At 40.2% G+C, this 19113-nt stretch overlaps 1 protein-coding gene across 8 annotated transcripts in view; it reads right to left on the bottom strand.

The window, feature by feature from the left end:
• SCML2 (Scm polycomb group protein like 2) overlaps window positions 1–19113 on the bottom strand; it is a 74017-nt gene that overhangs the window by 22853 nt on the left and 32051 nt on the right. The gene's annotated exons all lie outside the window — the stretch shown is intronic.

Below are 19113 nucleotides of genomic sequence, written 5' to 3'. Positions count from 1 at the left end.
ATAATTTTCCCCCTAACACCAGCCTTTTCTTATCTCATTACCATCATCTACCTCATACTCCAGCCTCACTTCTTTTTTTTTTTTTTTCCCAAAAAGTCCAGTACCTAATTCACATTATTTCTTCTTACACAATCTCCCCATCATCATTTTCAGGAATTTGATCATCACGCCGTTGATGAGTCATCATCCTGACTTTATCATTAAAGTCTCTGAAATGGTTAGATGTATTTGCAAATTCGTAGAACTCTTCTATCTTCAAGACAACAAATCATGTGTCCTTTTTCCATCTCAAACTTCCTTATCTGTCATCTTTGCTTCAAAACCAATGATTGACCTTTGCTTTTTCTTCATGACATCTAGCCTCAAGCCCCTCCAATGTCATCTGATCCAATAACTTGCTTCTGGCTTTGCTTTATTCTGTACTCAACATGAACCTAACTGTCCATTTCCACCAACCTTCCACCAACACACTTCTAACTAGCATCCATTCCTTTATCAACCCTTGATCTTTGATTATGACCAGCATGTCAGTTTCTACCTGAGTCATACTACTGTTGTCTTTCTCTGGTCCTGAGCTATAAGACAAGGATTAGCAATATCTTTCTGTAAAGGGTCAGACAGTAAATATTTCAGGCTTCAAAGGTTACATACAGCCTCTGTCTCACATTCTTTGCTTTTGATTTTTTTTAACAACTAAGAAGATAAAAACCATTGGTATCTCACAAGCTATACGGACTGGATATAACACTCAGCCTGTTTACCAATTTGTGTTATAGAATTTTGGATCTATGCTAATATCAAGTGGAGAGTCATTAATGTGACTCGCTGATTTCAAGAAGGTTTCCGAGGCAGAACATTCTCCCTGTTTAAGTTCCCATCTAGGGGTCAGTGCTGTGGTATAGTGCGTTAAGCTATTGCCTGTAGCACTGGCATCCATATGGCTGCTCCACTTCCAATCCAGCTCCCTGCTAATACACCTGGAAAACACAGCACAAGATGACACAAGTGCTTGGGCTCCTGCACCCACGTGGAATACCAGGATGAATCTCCTGGCTCCAGGCTTCGGCCTGGCCCAGCCCCAGGCTGTTGCAGCCATTTAGGGAGTGAACCAGTAGATGGAAGATCTCTTTCTCTCTGTGTGTCTCTCCCTCTCTCTCTCTGTAAATATGCCTTTAAATAAAAAAAGATTTATTTTATTTATTTGAAAGAGTTTCAGAGAGAGGTAGAGACAGAGAGAGAGGTCTTCCATCAGCTGCTTCACTCCCCAAATGGCTGCAACGGCTGGAGCTGCACCGATCCAAAGGCAGGAGCCAGGAGCTTCCTCTGGGTCTCCCATGTGGGTGCAGGGAAGGACTTGGGCCATCTACTGTTCTCCCAGGCCATAGCAGAGTGCTGGATCAGAAGAGGAGCAGCCGGGACTAGAACTGGCACCCATAGGGGATGCTGACACTTCAAGCCAGGGCTTTAACTCACTGCGCCACAGCACCAGCCCTGAAAAATAAATAAATCTTAAAAAAAAAAAAGCCCATTCCCTTTCACTTACTCCATTCAGTAAATGACCCAAGCTTCAACTTTTTGTGAAGATTAAAGGTACCTTTTGGGAGTAACCTTACCCATCCCATGTCTCCATTTAGCTTAAAGTACTTTTATTTTCAGTCATTCTTATCTCTTTTCTATCAAATGAAGCATTCTCTCTCTACTTTTCTAAGTACAATCTTCTTTTATTTATGTCTTAACAACTACCTTTGATTACTCTTGGAAATTAAGGTTTCAATTATCACCTCTCTCTTCATGATATTTAATTACTTGATCCTTAATTCTTTGCTCTTTCAGCCTTCACTTACGCCTTATTTTGAAATTCTTTCCCTTGTCCTGGTGTACTTTCAAGCCCTTGAGTGAATTTCCTCCTTCTACTCACTACCTAAATACCAAGAAGAATCATGTCTACTTGGTACATTAATTTCCTAATTATTTCATTTCCTTAGTTCCAGTAATAAGCTTTTCTTCTCTCAAACATATTTTAAAGCAATTCTTTCCAAAGTCACTAATTACCATTTCCTAGTTACTAAATCTAAATAAACCCTCATTCTTTAAACCAATCTATTGACCTTTGAATTCTATTCCCCATCTCTGAATATACGTCATAAAAAAAGAGGAAGACTGGGTTCTAGACCTGGATTCAAATCCCTATGCCAGGGGGCTGGCGCTGTTGGCGCAGCAGGTTAAAGCCCTGGCCTGAAGTGCTGGTATCCCACATGGGTGCTGGTTCTAGTCCCGGCTGCTCCACTTCCAATCCAGCTCTGCTGTAGCCTGGGAAAGCAGTGGAAGATGGCCCCAGTTCTTGGGCTCCTGCATCCGTGTGGGAGACCTGGAAGAGGCTCCTGGCTCCTAGCTTCGGACAGACGCAGCCCCAGCCGTTGTATCCATCTGAGGAGTGAACCGGAGGATGGAAGACCTCTCTCTCTCTGTCTCTACCTCTCTCTGAAACTCTGTCTTTCAAATAAATAAAATATTTTTAAAAAATAAAATAAAAAACAAATCCCTATGCCAGGTTACTTTAAGACAAAACCTGTTCATTATACAAACTGCTCGTCAAAAATTACAAAAACTTACCAGTAGGTTAGTATACAGTTAGTTAAGTGTTCCATCAGATTTTTGTTCCTCCTCTTTATTTTAGTTTCACAGATTGTAGTATCTCCAACATTAAGAAAGACAGTTACTTTATGAAGTGTTTGGGAACCTGAGCCACTACATAGTGTCTAACAGTTATTTGCAGTTGAACATGAACAGTATTGCTTTCAGCAGCATTACTAAGTACAATAGTAAGAGGTTACAAATTAAGTATTAAAGGGCTGGGTTTGTCATTTATTAGCACTTTCATGTCAGGAAAAATACTTCATTTTTGTATAGTTCTTCCTCTGTAAAATGAATGTGGTAAATCCTAGGAATCAAGTGCGTTTGTGAACATTAATCTGCTGTTAAAATCCCTCTGTTGACGTTATGCCTTATTAATAGTTATTTTGTATGTGAATAAAAATCTCTAAAAACTATAAAAAAGACAAAACTTATTCTATTGTAATAAAAACTCATTGATGTATAGCATATATGCATATATGAGCAAAGTAAAAATATGTCATTGGGGCCAGCGCTGTGGTGCAGCAGGTTAATGTCCTGGCCTGAGGCACCGGCATTCCATGTAGGCACTGGTTCAGGACCCGGCTGCTCCACTTCCAATCCAGCTCTCTGCTGTGGCCTGGGAAAGCAGTGGAAGATGACCCAAGTCCTTCCAGGGAGACCTGGAAGAAGCTCCTGGCTCCTGGCTTCAGATCAGCGCAGCTCCGGCCATTGTAGCCAAATTGGGGAGTAAACCAGCGGATGAAGACCTCTCTCTCTCTCTCTTTGCCTCTCCTCTCTCTGTGTAACTCTGACTTTCAAATAAATAAATAAATCTTTAATAAAAAGTCATTAAAAGTTTGTGTATGAAAGTTTTCACTTTAGCCAAGCAAGCTTTTCAAAGTTAAAGACTCCTCCATTTTGTTTATTGCTACTCCTCATTATCTAGAATAAAATATTTAAACTAATTTAACTAAAGAAGAAGGAGTAACCACTCAACATAGTATACAATAAAATTAAACTCTAAAGCAATCATATAACATATATGAGTGTACATCACACTGAAACATTTTGGTATTAATTAAACTATCCAGTTTTATTCACAGTAAACAAAAGGTAGAAAAAGTCCAAATGTTCATTATGGATGAATGAATGAATGAGGAAAGTGTGGTCCATCCATACAATATCACTTGGCCATATAAAGGAACGAAGTACTGAAACTTGCTGCAATATGGATGTACATTGATGATATTATGCTAAGCGAAAGAAGTCAGATATAAAAGTCACATAATATACAATTCTGCTAATTAAATATTTGAATAGGTAAACAGGTATCCACAGAGACAGAATACAGATGGACAGGGGAGGAGGAAATGGGGAACAACTGGTTAATGGGTATGGGTTTTCCTGCCAGGGTGATGAAAATGTTTTGGAACTAGACAGAAGTAGTAGTTCCACAACATTGCAAACGTACTAAATGTCCCTAAAGTGTTCATTTAAAAAAAAAAAAAGATTTATTTAACTATCTGAAAGGCAGAGTTAGAGAGAGAGAGATTGAGAGAGGGAGAGAAAGATCTATCTGCTGCTTCACTCCCCAAATGGCCATACAATGGTTGGAACTGGGCCAATGGGGAGCCAGGAGCCAGGAGCCAGGAGCCAGGAGCCAGGAGCCAGGAGCCAGGAGCTTCCTCCGGGTCTCTCACGTGGGTGCAGGGGCCCATGCACCTGGGCTTAACCCACTACGTCACAATGCCAGCCCCATAAATATACCTTCAAGGAAAAAAATTGCATCAAATATTGGAGAAGTACCTCCTGACAAATTTCTTGACTTTTAAAATTTTCTTGTGCAATTTAAATCTCTTTAATTAAAATATTTACAATCAGACCACATTATAAGTCTATTAATTACTAGAATAACAGAGTAAGAATATGTAAATAGATGGGACCAAATAATAAAATTCTGTGTAATTCCTTCCTGAGTCTCCTTGATGCCCTATGCAAATTTCCATCTCAACACCAAGAACCAGGTTTTACTCATTCCAAATAACTGAAACATACAATAAAAGGTAAGTGCCTCACAAAACAAATATACCATTCATTCAGAAAAGATCTCACTTTAAAATAGCTTGCTTTGGAGCCTGACAGAGCATCTCCATTTGGTAAGTGCTATTATATATTTTCTGGCAACTTTTTTTTAAATAAAGATTTATTTATTTATTTGAAAGTCAGAGTTACACAGAGAAGGAGAGGCAGAGAGAGAGGTCTTCTATCTGCTGGTTCACTACCCAATTGGCCACAATGGCCGGAGCTGTGCTGATCCAAAGCCAGGAGCTTCTTCCAGGTCTCCCACACGGGTGCAAGGGCCCAAGCACTTGGGCCATCTTCTACTGCTTTCCCAGGCCATAGCAGAGAGCTGGATTGGAAGTGGAACAGCCAGGACTTGAACCGGTGCCCATATGGGATGCCGACACTGCAGGCAGCGGCTTTACCCGCTACACCACAGGGCTGTCCCCTCTGGCAGCTTTTAAAAATGATATCTGGAAGCCAACATTGTGGTACAACAGGTTAAGTCACAGCTTGCACTACCAGCATCCCATACAGGAGCACTGGTTTGAGTCCTGGCTGCTCCACTTCTAATCCAGCTCCCTGCTAATGGTCTCGGAAGGTAGCAGAGGATGGCCCAAGTGTTTGGGCCCCTGCTACCCATGTGGGAGACCCAGAAGGAGCTCTGGGCTCCTGGCTTATTTTATTATTAAAATAAGTAAAGTTGGGGCCGACACTGTGGCTTAGCAGCTAAAACCGCCGCCTGCAGTACTGGCATCCCATATGGGCACCGGTTCAAGTCTTAGCTACTCCACTTCCAATCCAGCTCTCTGGTATGGCCTGAGAAAGCAGTAGAAGATGGCCTAAGTTCTTGGGGCCCAAGCACCCATGTGGGAGACCTGGAAGAAACTCCAGGCTCCTGGCTTCAAATCGGCCCAGCTCCGGGTGTTGCGCCATTTGGGGAGTCATCTCTCTCCCTCTGTCTCTCTCTCTGCCTCTGTAACTCCACCTTTCAAATAAATAAATAAATCTTTTTTTTTTAAGTAAACTTAGTACAATTTACAGCTTTCCTACACTGTTAAATATTTAGATCGCCTAAGTATTCAGACTAGAAAGGAAATCATAAAAATGCAAGAAGAAGCTAGAAATCACAATTATAATTTAGAAGGGCTTTAGGTGTTTTGCTTTAGAAACATATTTGTTTTCTACTTGTGGCCAACAAACAATTTACAAACAACTCCCTTCAACCTCATGGGAGTTGCTTCCTATGAAGACCATGTTATTTCACAGTTGCAACTCAAATATGCTTACTTCAAAAGAAACCAAGATTTGGGTCATAATGACATTATTAAAGAAGCAGAAAATCTCCATAACATTTAATACTTTAGAAGAAAGTCACACAAAAAAGAAATTCCCATTGTTTTCAGTCAATTGCTAATTAATCTAACAACACTGAGTTTTTAAAGGTCACTCAATTCTTAAACCTGGTTTCTACAGAGTGATGTCCATTATGCTACTGTAAAAAAAAAATCATAGCAGTCACTGCTACAATTTGCACAACAGATTAAATGTATTGATATACTTAACTAGTAAAATGTTATCAACATTTCTATATAATAAAATTACTTTTACTAAGTCTCTACTAATACCAGTGAGAAATTATTGTCGTATTCCTAAAATCCACAGGAAAAAAACTGACACGTTCATTACAAACTAAAGGTGTAAATGATCAAATTTGACTGAAAATAGAATCGTTCCTTTTAAAAAATGTTTTATGGTGGAAGAAAACCAAAGGCTGACTTTCCTCTGTACCATAAAACAATTCTGAGAAGTGAATATTCAAATAACAGTGCCAACAATCTCAACAAGTAATATTAGAATAGAGAATTTTTGAGATAATAAAAATTACTGAGACATTTAATATACAAAAGCTAACAAAGCAGACAATGATTTCTTTAACCACCCTTCAACTACAATATAAAGAAACTTTTGTGGTAATTCCTACCTTTAAAAATCTTCCAGAGAAGCAATTATTTACTATTAAGATGATTTAGGTTCCACTTGATAGCCTTGCTCCTTCCCAGGAATAAAACTGCCTTTCTGGAGAAAGCCAGTCAACAACAAAGCCCATGTTGCCTGAGCAAGGCTGAATGTCTAGCAAATGGGGATGAGGCTATTTGCATGTGTTGGTTTAAGAGGGGGAGGAGGGAGAGGAGGAGACTAAGGGGACTGCTAAAGTAATTCGCATATTGTCTGTAGGCTGCAGAGACAGTGATCATCAGTCACCTGCTCAAACTTCCTTTACTCCTGCCTTCCGCGAAGGACTAGAGGTTACTCTGGGTCAAAGAATGTGCAAAGAAATAAGAAGACATGCAAAAATCTAACTGCCAACCTATTGCCTCTGTAGGCAAAGTTATCCCCACTGGACCACATATCCTAAAAAACCAAGACATTTTAATAGTCCCAAGAGAACTTGTTAAAATATATTACCAAAGAGAACCAAGAAAGAAAAATCTCTAGGCTCTGCTTGCAATTATTGCAGTATTTAGCTGAAATACTTTAAACAGAGAAAGGACATTTTTTTTCCAAGATACTTCTTTGCATAATAATAGCCATCTCATTTGCACAAGCAAAACATTTGTTCCAAGCTGTTCATATGAAAAATATCAGCTGTTTTAAATTTCATGGCTTTCGAGTAAATCATTTGAGTTGACAGCATTTCTACCATTTCCTTTATACTCAACAAGAAGAGTACTAAATATACTAAGTCTATCTGTATGCATTTTATTTTAAACTGCTTTGAAGGCAACATTCTAAAAGAATACTTAAGTGTTTATTCAGAAGCATTCTAGTGAGACTAACACACCTTGAACTTTTTACAGTCTTAGTTATATGCACCTCTGCCATTTCTGACCCTCTGTTAACACAGGGAAAAAAATGTGCTGTGGTATGTAGTTTTACTGAGCATTCACAGTTCTACAGAAACATGAAAAGCAATTGGTAAAGATATGTTTTAAAAATGAAAATTTGAAAGTTAGAGATGTGAAGTATAAACTTCATACTCCTCTGTGCATGTCTAGACAAAGAGCACTCATAAATTCTAATTTTGTTTTTACAAAATACAAATGAGGTAGATGTAGGGAGAAGAGTTAATTCTTGTTTCTTCAATGAAAGTTAAGAAATACTTCCCAGAAGACAAACCTTGAAATGGTTAAGAACGCTACATGGGGATAGTTCTTCAAAATAAGACTTCTATTTTATAAAGTGACCAGTTACTGTTTTTAAAAGATCCAAACTTTAGATTCTAAAACCCAGACTCTTAAAATTCTAACTAAGAAAAAACTAACCACCCATATACCTGCACCCATATGCAAACATAAAATAAACCAGCATTCAAAGCAACTAACAGTACCCAAGATAATTATGTTTAAGAGGGTTTTTTTTTAATTTAACCTTAAGAAGAAAGTTCCTACTCACACAATTTATGTCTGAATCAGCAAAAAAATATATAATATACCAGTTCTATCAAATATTCGTTATCAGAAGTGTTTTACAAAGGAGTAAAGGATATATCCTGTTAGCACTGAGTTTCATTTCTAATATAAAATTATTTCCATGAGAGGTGGCAGGAGAGGCAATAAACTGAAAAGAGTTTTTTTTAGATGGCCTATTTTTAATTTACATTATAGTCAAAGGCTTAAAGGATCTATTAAAGAGTTCAACAAATTAAAAGACCATAGTCCAGCAAGAAAATAGGCAAGAGTTATAAACAATAAACAAAAAGAGGTCCAACTAAAGGTTTTTATTAAGAAAAATGTTACAATAGTCATTGAAAGCCTACTGTGTCCCAGGATTCTAAGAATGTTTGGCTGCACCTTCTTGATTCTCAATTTTCTCCTCCTCCACAGTGCCCAGTAGACCAGAGGAATTTCTCCATACTCTTGAGATCCTGTAACTCTATATACTCAAAGCATCTGCAAGCTACTGCCAGCCCTCCTTCCTGGGCTGTAGGGTCACAACTGCCTGAAGAATTAGCCTACATGATGATACTTCACACCAGTGTGGATCATACTTTATAACCAATTATGTAAGAATCTAAAGTTAAATAGAACAAATTTACTAACTTACAAGTTATATAAATTCAAATTTTAATTTATATAGAGTATTTTAAAAGTATTTAAGTACCTTTAAAACAAGGTAGGAAAGGTTTACAATGTTATTATTTTTAAAAACCTTAACTATCCTATAATATTAGAAAAATTAGTATGAGGCAAACTTTCTGCTTCTGAATTTCTTCAATTTCTCAAAACATTAAAAATATACATTATGCTGACAAATCAATTATGGAAACAAAATAGTAATATATTTGTTTAAAAACATTCTCCAAAAAGACAAGAAAGAGAAAAAAAAGAAAAAATTATTTTAAATATAAGCCTTCAAAATAAGAGCAGGCCACTTGGGGTATGAACCAGCAGATGGAAGTTCTGTCTCTCCTTTTCTCTGTAACTCTTTCAAATAAAAAAATCTTTTTTTTTTTAATAAAAGTAGTTCCACTTCTGACTCTAAACTGCTGGACTATCTTGCCTGGCTCCCTCATCACGTATTATTTTAACGAAATGACCTATAATATATGTGCTGGAGACATGGGAAAGGCAGTATGGGAAAAATAAAAACAATAGCTTATACGGTAGTCATAAATTTCTATCATTATGTAAAGAGAACTAAGATACAGGGACAGGGAGACAACGTTGAAAACAGAAATTCTGCAAAAAAGAAAATCTACAAAGAACCTCATTTTCATTTATGTGACTTAGTGTCATTCTCCAAGTGTCCAGGGACACAGCAGCAGGCATGCTTTCTTCCTCTTTTTCACCAGACACCCTATACGGGTCTCATGAGTAAGTCTGATGAACTGGGACAGCACCAATCAGAAACTAAGCTTTGAAAGACTGTAGGGTCATCACAAGAGTCAAGAAAGGAAAACCTAAATAAACAATAGGAAAAAAGGAACACTACTTACTGAACTTTCTTTCTTTTTTTTTTTTTTTTTTTTTGACAGGCAGAGTGGACAGTGAGAGAGAGAGACAGAGAGAAAGGTCTTCCTTTGCCGTTGGTTCACCCTCCAATGGCCGCTGTGGCCAGCACACAGCATCCGGCGCATCACGCTGATCTGAAGCCAGGAGCCAGGCGCTTCTCCTGGTCTCCCATGTGGGTGCAGGCCATCCTTCACTGCACTCCTGGGCCATAGCAGAGAGCTGTCCTGGAAGAGGGGCAACCGGGACAGAATCTGGTGCCCCGACCGGGACTAGAACCCGGGGTGCTGGTGCCGCAGGCGGAGGATTAGCCTAGTGAGCCATGGCCCCAGCCCTGAATTTTTTATCCAAGTATGTTCCCTAGTGGATTTTCCTACCAATGATAAGTCTCAGAATTTCACTGTTTCAAATAATAATTACATAGTTAAAATTGCTAGAAAAAGGTTTAAAGTAAATTAAACTTTTCTTTTTTAAAAGAAAACCAGTAAAGCTGAAATAAAATAAGCAGTTTTTAATGTAAACTCACATCAAGTGGCAATTATGAATGCTTCACCACATTTCTTTAAGAAAAAAGCCACTGCCTGCAGCACCAGCATCCCATATGGGTGCCAGTTCAAGTCTCAGCTGCTCCACTTCCAAACCAGCTCCCTGTTAATGTGCTTAGGAAATCAGCAGAACATTGCCCAAGTACCTGGGCCCCTGAACCCACGTGGGAGATCCAGAGGAAGCTCCTGGCTCTGGAATGGCCCAGCTCTAGCCACTGTGGCCATCTGGGGAGTGAACCAACAGATGCAATCTCTCTCTCTTTCTCTCTCTCTCTAACTCTGCTTTTCAAATAAATAAATAAATCTTTAAAAAAAAAAAAGAAACTATGCAAATGAATTGTCTTCAGTCATTAATTATTTGAAAGATTTTTTAAAAGATTTAGTTATTTGAAAGGGAGGGAGGGAGGGAGGGAGGGTGAGAGAGAGGGAGAGGGAGAGGGAGAGATCGAGAGAGAGATCAAGATATTTCATCTACTGGTTCACTGCCCAAATGGCTAAAACAGCTGGGGGCCAAGCCAAAGCCAGGAGCCAGGAGTTTCTTCCAGGTCTCCCACATGGGTGCAGGGGCCCAAGCACTTGGGCCATCTTCTGCTTCTTTCCCAAGCCATGAGCAGGGAGCTGGATCAGAAGTGGAGCAGCGGGGACTTGAACCAGCACCCACATGAGATGCCAGCATCACAAGTGGCTTAACTATGCTACAATGCCAGTCCCTTGAAAAAGTTTTTAAGCATTATATCTCTTAAGAATTTTTGAAAAGCAATTATATAAAGGTTGAAAAACAAACATTTCTAGTATATTTAATAAATATTCAAAATAAATTAAAAACAAGATAATTTTAGTTTATGAAATTCAATTCATTTAATATTACTCGTGCCTTTTTAAAAAAAGATTTATTTACTTTGAAAGTCAAAGTTATAGAGAGGAAGAGGCAGAGAGAAAGAGAGAGACAGAGAGTCTTCCATCTGCTGGTTCAATCCCTAGATGGCTGCAATGGCTAAGGGCTGGGCCACGGTGAAGCCAGGAGCCAGGAGCTTCTTCTGGGTCTCCCATGTGCATGCAGGGGCCCACGGACTTGGGCCATTTTCTGCTGCTTTCCCAGGCACATTAGCAGAGAGTTGGATTGGAAGTAGAGCTGCCAGGACTCAAACCAGCACCCATATGGTATATCAGCACTGCAGGTGATGGCTTTACCTGCTACATCAAAACACTGGCCCCTATTTGTGCCTTTTGAAATTAGTTAGATCTAAAACACTTACATTATTTAATATTCAAGAAAATATATACTATTTCTGAAGGGTTAAAAAAAGAGACTACAGGGACCGGCACTGTGGTGTAGCAGGTTAAGCCTCTGCCTGTGGTGTTGGTATCCCATATGGGCGTTGGTTTGAGTCCTGGTTGCTCCACTTCTGATCCAGCTCTCTGTTATGACCTGGGAAAGCAGCAGAAGATGGCCCAAGTCCTTGGGTCCCCACACCTGCATCGGAGACATGGAAGAAGCTCCTGGCTCTTGGCTTCAGACTGGCCCAGCTCCTGCCATTGTGGCCATTTGGGGAATAAACCAGCAGATGGAAGACAGACCTCTCTCTTCCTGCTCTTGCCTCTGAAACTCTGCCTTTCAAATAAACAAGTAAATAAATAAATAGATTTTTAAAAAAAGAGAAACTTAAGTAACATTAAAAAGCAAAAGATTAAGAAAAAAGCTTATAGTGTTATGACAAAAGCTTGAAAAGTACAATATATGAAAGCACTCAAATCAATAAGAAAACATTCTAAGAGGAAAAATTTGAAAAGGTGATTAGTAGACAAATTATAAAGGAATATTAATGGCCAAGATACATGGAAATAAAAAAGACTGAACTTCACTAGTAATCTATAAAACAAAAATTTAAAAATTAGCAAAGAAGGTGGGCATTTGGTGAGGCAGTTAAGAAGCTATATTAGGGCCAGCACCATGGCTTAATAGGCTAATCCTCCACCTGCGGCGCCGGCACCCCGGGTTCTAGTCCCAGTCAGGGCGCCAGATTCTGTCCCGGTTGCCCCTCTTCCAGGCCAGCTCTCCGCTATGGCCTGGGAGTGCAGTGGAGGATGGCCTAAGTCCTTGGGCCCTGCACCCCATGGGAGACCAGGAAAAGCACCTGGCTCCTGCCTTCGGATCAGCGCAGTGCACCGGCCGCACCAGCTGCGGCGGCCATTGGAGGGTGAACCAACGGCAAAGGAAGACCTTTCTCTCTGTCTCTCTCTCTCACTGTCCACTCTGTCAAAAAAAAAAAAAGAAGAAGAAGAAGAAGAAGCTATATTAAAGTACTTTGGTTCAAGTCCCAGCTCTACTCCTGATTCCAGCTTCCTGCTTAATGAGTACCATGAGACACAAAAGGTGACAGATTAAGTACCTGGGTCCCTGCCACCTGCGTGGGAGACCCAGCTTAAGTTTTGGGATCCTGCTTCATCGTAGCCCTTTCCCAGCTATTGTGGGCATTCAGGGAGTAAACCAGCAGACAAGAGCTCTCTCTCTCTCTCTCTCTCTCTCTCTCTCTGCCTTTCAAATAAAATGAAAATTCATAAGTTAAAATTTAAAATAACAAGATAATTCCTATATTCTCTCAATTAGCAATTACTAACCACACTTTCCTCAAAATCCCAAGGTTCTTCTGGAGAACTCTGGGAATCTTTATAAAACAGACTGAGACATGTGTGGGCTCATCTTTGTTTTTACTCTAACTGCTAAAAAATCCTACCTTAATATGGTTGGGGAACCTTGTTTACAATATTCAAAAAGCATTCATTGAAATTTAAAAAGGCGGGGCCAACACTGTGGCATAGAAAGTTAAGCCTCCACCTGCAGTGGCGGAATCCCATACAAGCACTAGTTCAAATCCTGGCTAATCCATTTTTTTTTAAAGATTTGTTTATTTATTTATTTGAAAGTCAGAGTTACCCAGAGAAAGAAAGAGAGGCAAGAGAGGTCTTCCATCCACTGGTTCACTCCCTAATTGGCTGCAACAGCCGGAGCTGCGCTGATCCGAAGCCAGGAGCCAGGAGCTTCTTCTGGGTCTCCCACGTGGGTGCAGGGGCTCAAGGACTTGGGCCATCCTGTACTGCTTTTCCAGGTCATAGCAGAGAGCTGGATCAGTCCTTGGGCTCTTACCCACGTCGGAGACCTGGAAGAAGCTCCTGGCTCTTGGCTTCAAGTTTGGCACAGCTCCAGCCGTTGCAGCCCATTGGGGAGTGAACCAGCAGTTGTAAGACCTCTCTCTCTCTCTCTCTCTCTCTCTCTCTCTCTGTAACTCTGTCTTTCAAATAATAAAATAAATCTTTAAAAAAAAAAAAGTGGAGCAGCCGGGACATGAACTGGTACCATATGGGATGCTGGCACTGCAGCCAGCAGCTTTACCTGCTATGCCACAGCGCCGGACCCTGGCTGCTCCACTTTTGATCCAGCTCTCTGCTAATGTGCCTGGGAAAGCAGCAGCAATGGCAAGTCTGTGGGAGATCTGGATGAAACTTCCTGGCTCTTGGCTCCTGGCTCCTGGCTTCAGCGTGGCCCAGTCCTAGCCATTGTGGCCATTTATGGAGTGAACCAGTAGATGGAAGATTCTCTCTGTCTCTCCTCTCTCTTTAACTCTGCTTTTCAAATAAATAGATAAATCTTTTAAAAAAAATTAAAAAGTGATTTTTTTAAAAAAGCAGTAAGGAAAAGTGCTTAACAACTTCAAATTACTTCTATCATCTGAAATCCCTAATAATAACAGAATAGTTAAATACAACTTATCATTTGTATATGCATGATTTTGCCAAGCATCACGATTCAAAGAAATTTACACCTGGAAGTACAAGTCTGAAACTTCAAAACACCACAGATGACATGAAAATATTAAATTAATGGGGTGGGGGATATTATAGTCAGAAGAGAAATAGTTGTACTGACAGCTGAATTCTCAACAGCAATAATAAAACCAAAAAGGCCGTAGAAACATATTTTCAGGATGCTGAAAGAGAAAAGATATGAACCTGAAATTCTACACCTACAGAAAATGTCTTTCAAAAACAGAATTAAAGTAGTGACATATTCAGATAACCATAAATTGAAAGATTGCCACTAACAGACCTTCACTATAGGAAATTCTGAAGGATGTACCTCAGACAGAAGAAAGTTAATCCCAGATGAAAGGTTTGAGATGCTAAGAAGGAATAAAGGGCAAAGAACATGTTATATGTGAGTAAATCTCAACAAATATTGACTATATAAACAACAATAATAATAGCTTATGGGATCACAAAAAATGTAATTAAAACATGCAACAGTAATAACATGAAGTTGAGGAGGAGTATTCTAAGTTCCTTTTATTGTGCTACTGCAGAATAAAGATATTAATTTCAGACTTTGATTAAGGAAGCACATTTAAAATCTATAGAGTATTAAAAGATCAGAAAATAGGAGTGGCATATATACCTTTGAAGAAAGGAAAAAAAATTTTAAAAGGAATAGAGGGGTAGGCATTTTAGCTTAGCTTAATGGATTAAGACACCTGTCTCCCACAATACCAAGCTCTAGCTCCTGATTCCAGCTTCCTGCTAACACAGCCCCTGGGAAGCAGTGGTGATGGCTCAAGTAATTGAGTTCTTGAGACCTGGATTGAGTCTCAGGCTCTGGTTTTGGCCCAGCCAGACCAACCCTAGCCATTGTGGGCATTTGGGGAGGTAACCAACAGCTGGAAGTACACACTATATCTCTGCCTCTCAAAAAAAAAAAAAAAAGTACAACAATGGAAAGTAAAAGAAATATTTTAGTATTTAGTGTAAGTAGGTCTGGGGCTGGCACTGTGGTGCAGCAGGTAAAGTCACTGTCTACCATACTGGCATCCCATATGTGCACCAGTTCATGTCCTGCCTGTTCCACTTCCAATCTAGCTCCCTACTAATGAGCCTGGGAAAGCAGCAGAAAACAGCCAAGTTCCTGGGCCCTTGCCACCCACATGGGAGACCCAGAAGAAGCTCCTGGCTCCTGACTTTGGCCTGGCCCAGCCCTGGCCATTGCGACCATTTAGGGAGTGAACCAGCAGATGGAAGATATCTCTCTCTCTCTTTCTCTCCCTCTCCCGCTCTTTCCCTCTCCCTCTCTCCTTCCTCCACCCTGTGTGTAATGTTCAAATAAATAAATCTTAAAAAAAAAATCAGGTCAAATAAAAAACATAAAATAAGGTAGGTAGCATACTTAAAGCCAAATATATCTGCAACTACAATAAATAAAAATAGAATAGAAATGCCAGTTAAAAGGCAAGTCAAGGGCAGGCATTTGCATTTGGTGTAGTGGTTACAGGATGCCTGCATGCCATATCAGAGTGCCTTCTTTCATGTCCTAGCTCCCCTTCCAATTCTAGGTTGCTACTCATGCACACTCTGGGAAGCAGCAGATGATGGCTCAAGTACATGAGTCCCTGTCCCCACATGGGAGATCCAGATTGAGTTCAAGGCTCCTGGCTTCGGCCTGGCCCAGCACTGGCTGTTGCAGGCACTTGGGAGTGAATCAGCTGTTAGAAAATCTCTCTGTCTCTGTGCTTTTCAAATAAAATGGGGATTGAAGGGAGAAGCACAAGATGCTGACTAGATAATAAGAAATGCACCTAAAAAATAAGGACAGATGCCAATAATATCTGTGTCATTTGCCAAGTTGGGGGGCTTTTCCCTTCCTGGACACTTTTGTTATACTTTGACTATTTTGTTGTTGCCACTACAGGCATTTAGAAATAATCCCATCCAAAGAATCGAGGGGCAACCACTTTTATCACTTAAAACATAGGCACTAAGTTTTCTTTTTAAAGTTTTCTGTAGCTTAGAAATGTGCCAGTGTGTTCAAACCATTCTACACTTCACCAGATTTAGTACCTACTAAAAATTCCAACTAGTCATTTTTTTCCTATGTAACAGTCATTTTTAATTAATGGACTATATGGACTATATGTGTTCTTTTGTTATTTCAACCTTTGGATAATATAATAAGAATGATCATTATCAGACTGAATGATTCCTGATTTCCAGTGAGTGATCTAGTCCTATGCATTACACAGGTATAACATCTGTGAGTGAGGGGCCCTGGTGCTGTGGCACAGTGGGTTAACGCCCTGGCCTGAAGTGCCTGCACCCCATATGGGCACCGGTTCTAGTCTCGGCTGCTCCTCTTCCGATCCAGCTCTCTGCTGTGGCCTGGGAAAGCAGTAGAAGATGGCCCAAGTCCTTGGGCCCCTGTACCCCCATGGGAGACCCAGAAGAAGCTACTGGCTCCTGGCTTCGGATCAGTGCAGCTCCAGCCATTGTGGCCATCTGGGGAGTGAACCAATGGATAGAAGACCTCTCTCTCTCCCTCTCTCCCTCTCTCTCTCTCTGCCTCTCCTCCCTCTGTGTTACTCTGACTTTCAAATAAATAAAATAGAATCTGTGAGTGTAAACAACTGGAACTGCACACTGATTAACATGACAGTTTTTTTGTTGTTGTTCTTCATCTGTACTGTATGATACATAGTATGTGGGTACAAATATCTACAAGTATACACAAATATGTATATGTATTCCACTATTACAATCTGAAAGAAAGAAAAAAAAGTAAGGATAAATGTTGACCATTAGACAGAGAAATAAAGAGATCATCCAAATAGAATCTAGTATAGCTACATTAATATTAGATAGACTTTAACATAAATAAGGCTACCACAGATAAAAGAAAGTTACTGTAAAAGGTTCTATTGTCCAGGAAGTTATAACAATTCAAAAGTAGTACACAACTGATAATACAGACACAAAAAAATAAAAGCATGAGCAAATTCTGAAAGAACTACAAGGAAAAACAGATATTTATAATGGTACCTATAGGAGAAAAACAATTCAAGTAATAGCAACTTTCTCTTTAGAAACCATGGAAGCCATAAAGAAGCTGCACAACATTTTTCAAATGCTGGAAGAAAAGAAATGTCAACCTAGAATTCTATATCCAGCAACTAACCTTCAAGAATGAAGAGAAAATATTCCTCTGCCAAAGTAATATATTTTAATCATGTCCAGAGTTCCTCTTTAATATCAAATAAGAATGTATTAGAAGAAAGAAATTAGAATGTAATCAATTTTTATATGTATTCTCTTTGATGTGGGTTTTTAAATACATTTCTTTTAGGCAAAAAAAAAAAACACACAAAAAGAGAAAAAACAAAAACTTTTCTCAACAAGAAAAACTTAAAATAATTTGTCACTACCATACCATAAAAGAGAGAAAATGATAAAAGAAGGAATCTTGAAAATCAGGAGAGAAGAACAACTCAAAGGGCAAAAATATTGGTAAATACAGAGATATTCCTTCTCCTCTAGGGTTTTCTAAGTTATATTTGATGGTCGTGGAAAAAATTGTAACAGTGTTTAATGAATTTTTCAGTGAACACAGAGGAAATACTGAAGAAATTTTCATTATAAATAGTGGAAGGTAAAGGGATGTAAAGCAAGGTAAGAGTTCTAAATTGTACTTGAATTGGGAAAATGTCGAGTTTGGTTAAGCACAGAAGAGGCGGATCTAAAGAACTGGACTTTGGAAATTTATATCTATTAAATAAAAGTTGAAAAAAAAGAATTGGAAAGCCACATTTTTTAAAAAACATATTATAGTTCCTACTCCTTGACTCTCTAAATCTGGCTTTTTTAAAATTTATTATTATTATTAATTTATTTTCAGAGGTAGAGTTACAGATGGAGAGAGGGAGAGACAAATAGAAAGTCTTCCATCCACTGGTTCACTCCCTAAATGGCAGCAACAGCTAGAGCTAGGACCATCTGAAGCCAAGAATCGGGAGCTTCTTCTGGGTCTCCCACATGGGTGTAGGGGCCCAAGGACTTGGGCCATCTACCACTGCTTTCCCAGGCCATAGCAGAGAGCTGAATCAGAAGAGGGGCAGTCAGGACACAAACCAGCACCCGAATGGGATGCTGGTGCTGCAGGCAGAGGCTTAGCCTACTAGGCCACAGTGCCAGCCCCTAAATCTGGCTTTTTTAAACAAGTCCAGAAACCATATACTTACTAATGAGCTCTCCTCTTCCTTGACTTTTATGGTGCATTTTATAATGCTGAATATGTTCTCCTTCAAATCCTTACTGTTGCTGAAGGAACCAACCTAATAACTCTCCTACATGTATGTATACAATGATACTTCAAAAAGTTCACAGAAAAATAGAATTCAAAGTATGAATATGGGGCCAGAGTTGTGATGTAGCAGGTAAAGCGGCCACTTGCAATGCTGGCATCCCATATGGGTGCCAGTGCGAGTCCTGGCTGCACCACTTCCAATCCAGCTCTCTGCTATGGCCTGGGAAAGCAGTGGAAGATGGCCCAAGCCACATGGGAGACCCGGAAGAAGCTCCTGGATCCTGGCTTTAGATCAGCGCAGCTGGACCATTGCGGCCAATTGGGGAGTGAACCAGTGGATGGAAGACCTCTCCTTCTGTCTCTCTCTATGTAACTCTGTTCCCCGTGTGGGGCAGGCACCAGGGGATGAGGGTGTTGAACTGTCTGGCCATGGGGTCGCATGCCTTGCCCGCTGCAAGAGAGGGGCGCATGCTGGCGCTGTGGCTCACTAGACTAATCCTCCGCCTGTGGCGCCAGCACCCCGGGTTCTAGTCCCGGTTGGGGCACCAGTTCTGTCCCGGTTGCTCCTCTTCCAGGCCAGCTCTCTGCTGTGGCCCGGGAGTGCAGTGGAAGATGGCCCAAGTCCTTGGGCCCTGCACCCGCATGGGAGACCAGGAAGCACCTGGCTCCCGGCTTTGGATTGGCACAGTGTGCCGGCTGCAACACGCAGGCCGCAGCGGCCACTTTGGGGGTGAACCAATGGAAAAAGGAAGACCTTTCT

This window comes from Lepus europaeus, chromosome X, assembly GCF_033115175.1.
Source record: "Lepus europaeus isolate LE1 chromosome X, mLepTim1.pri, whole genome shotgun sequence".
Taxonomy (NCBI): Eukaryota; Metazoa; Chordata; class Mammalia; order Lagomorpha; family Leporidae; genus Lepus; species Lepus europaeus.
This window is presented reverse-complemented; position numbering and strand designations above follow the sequence as displayed.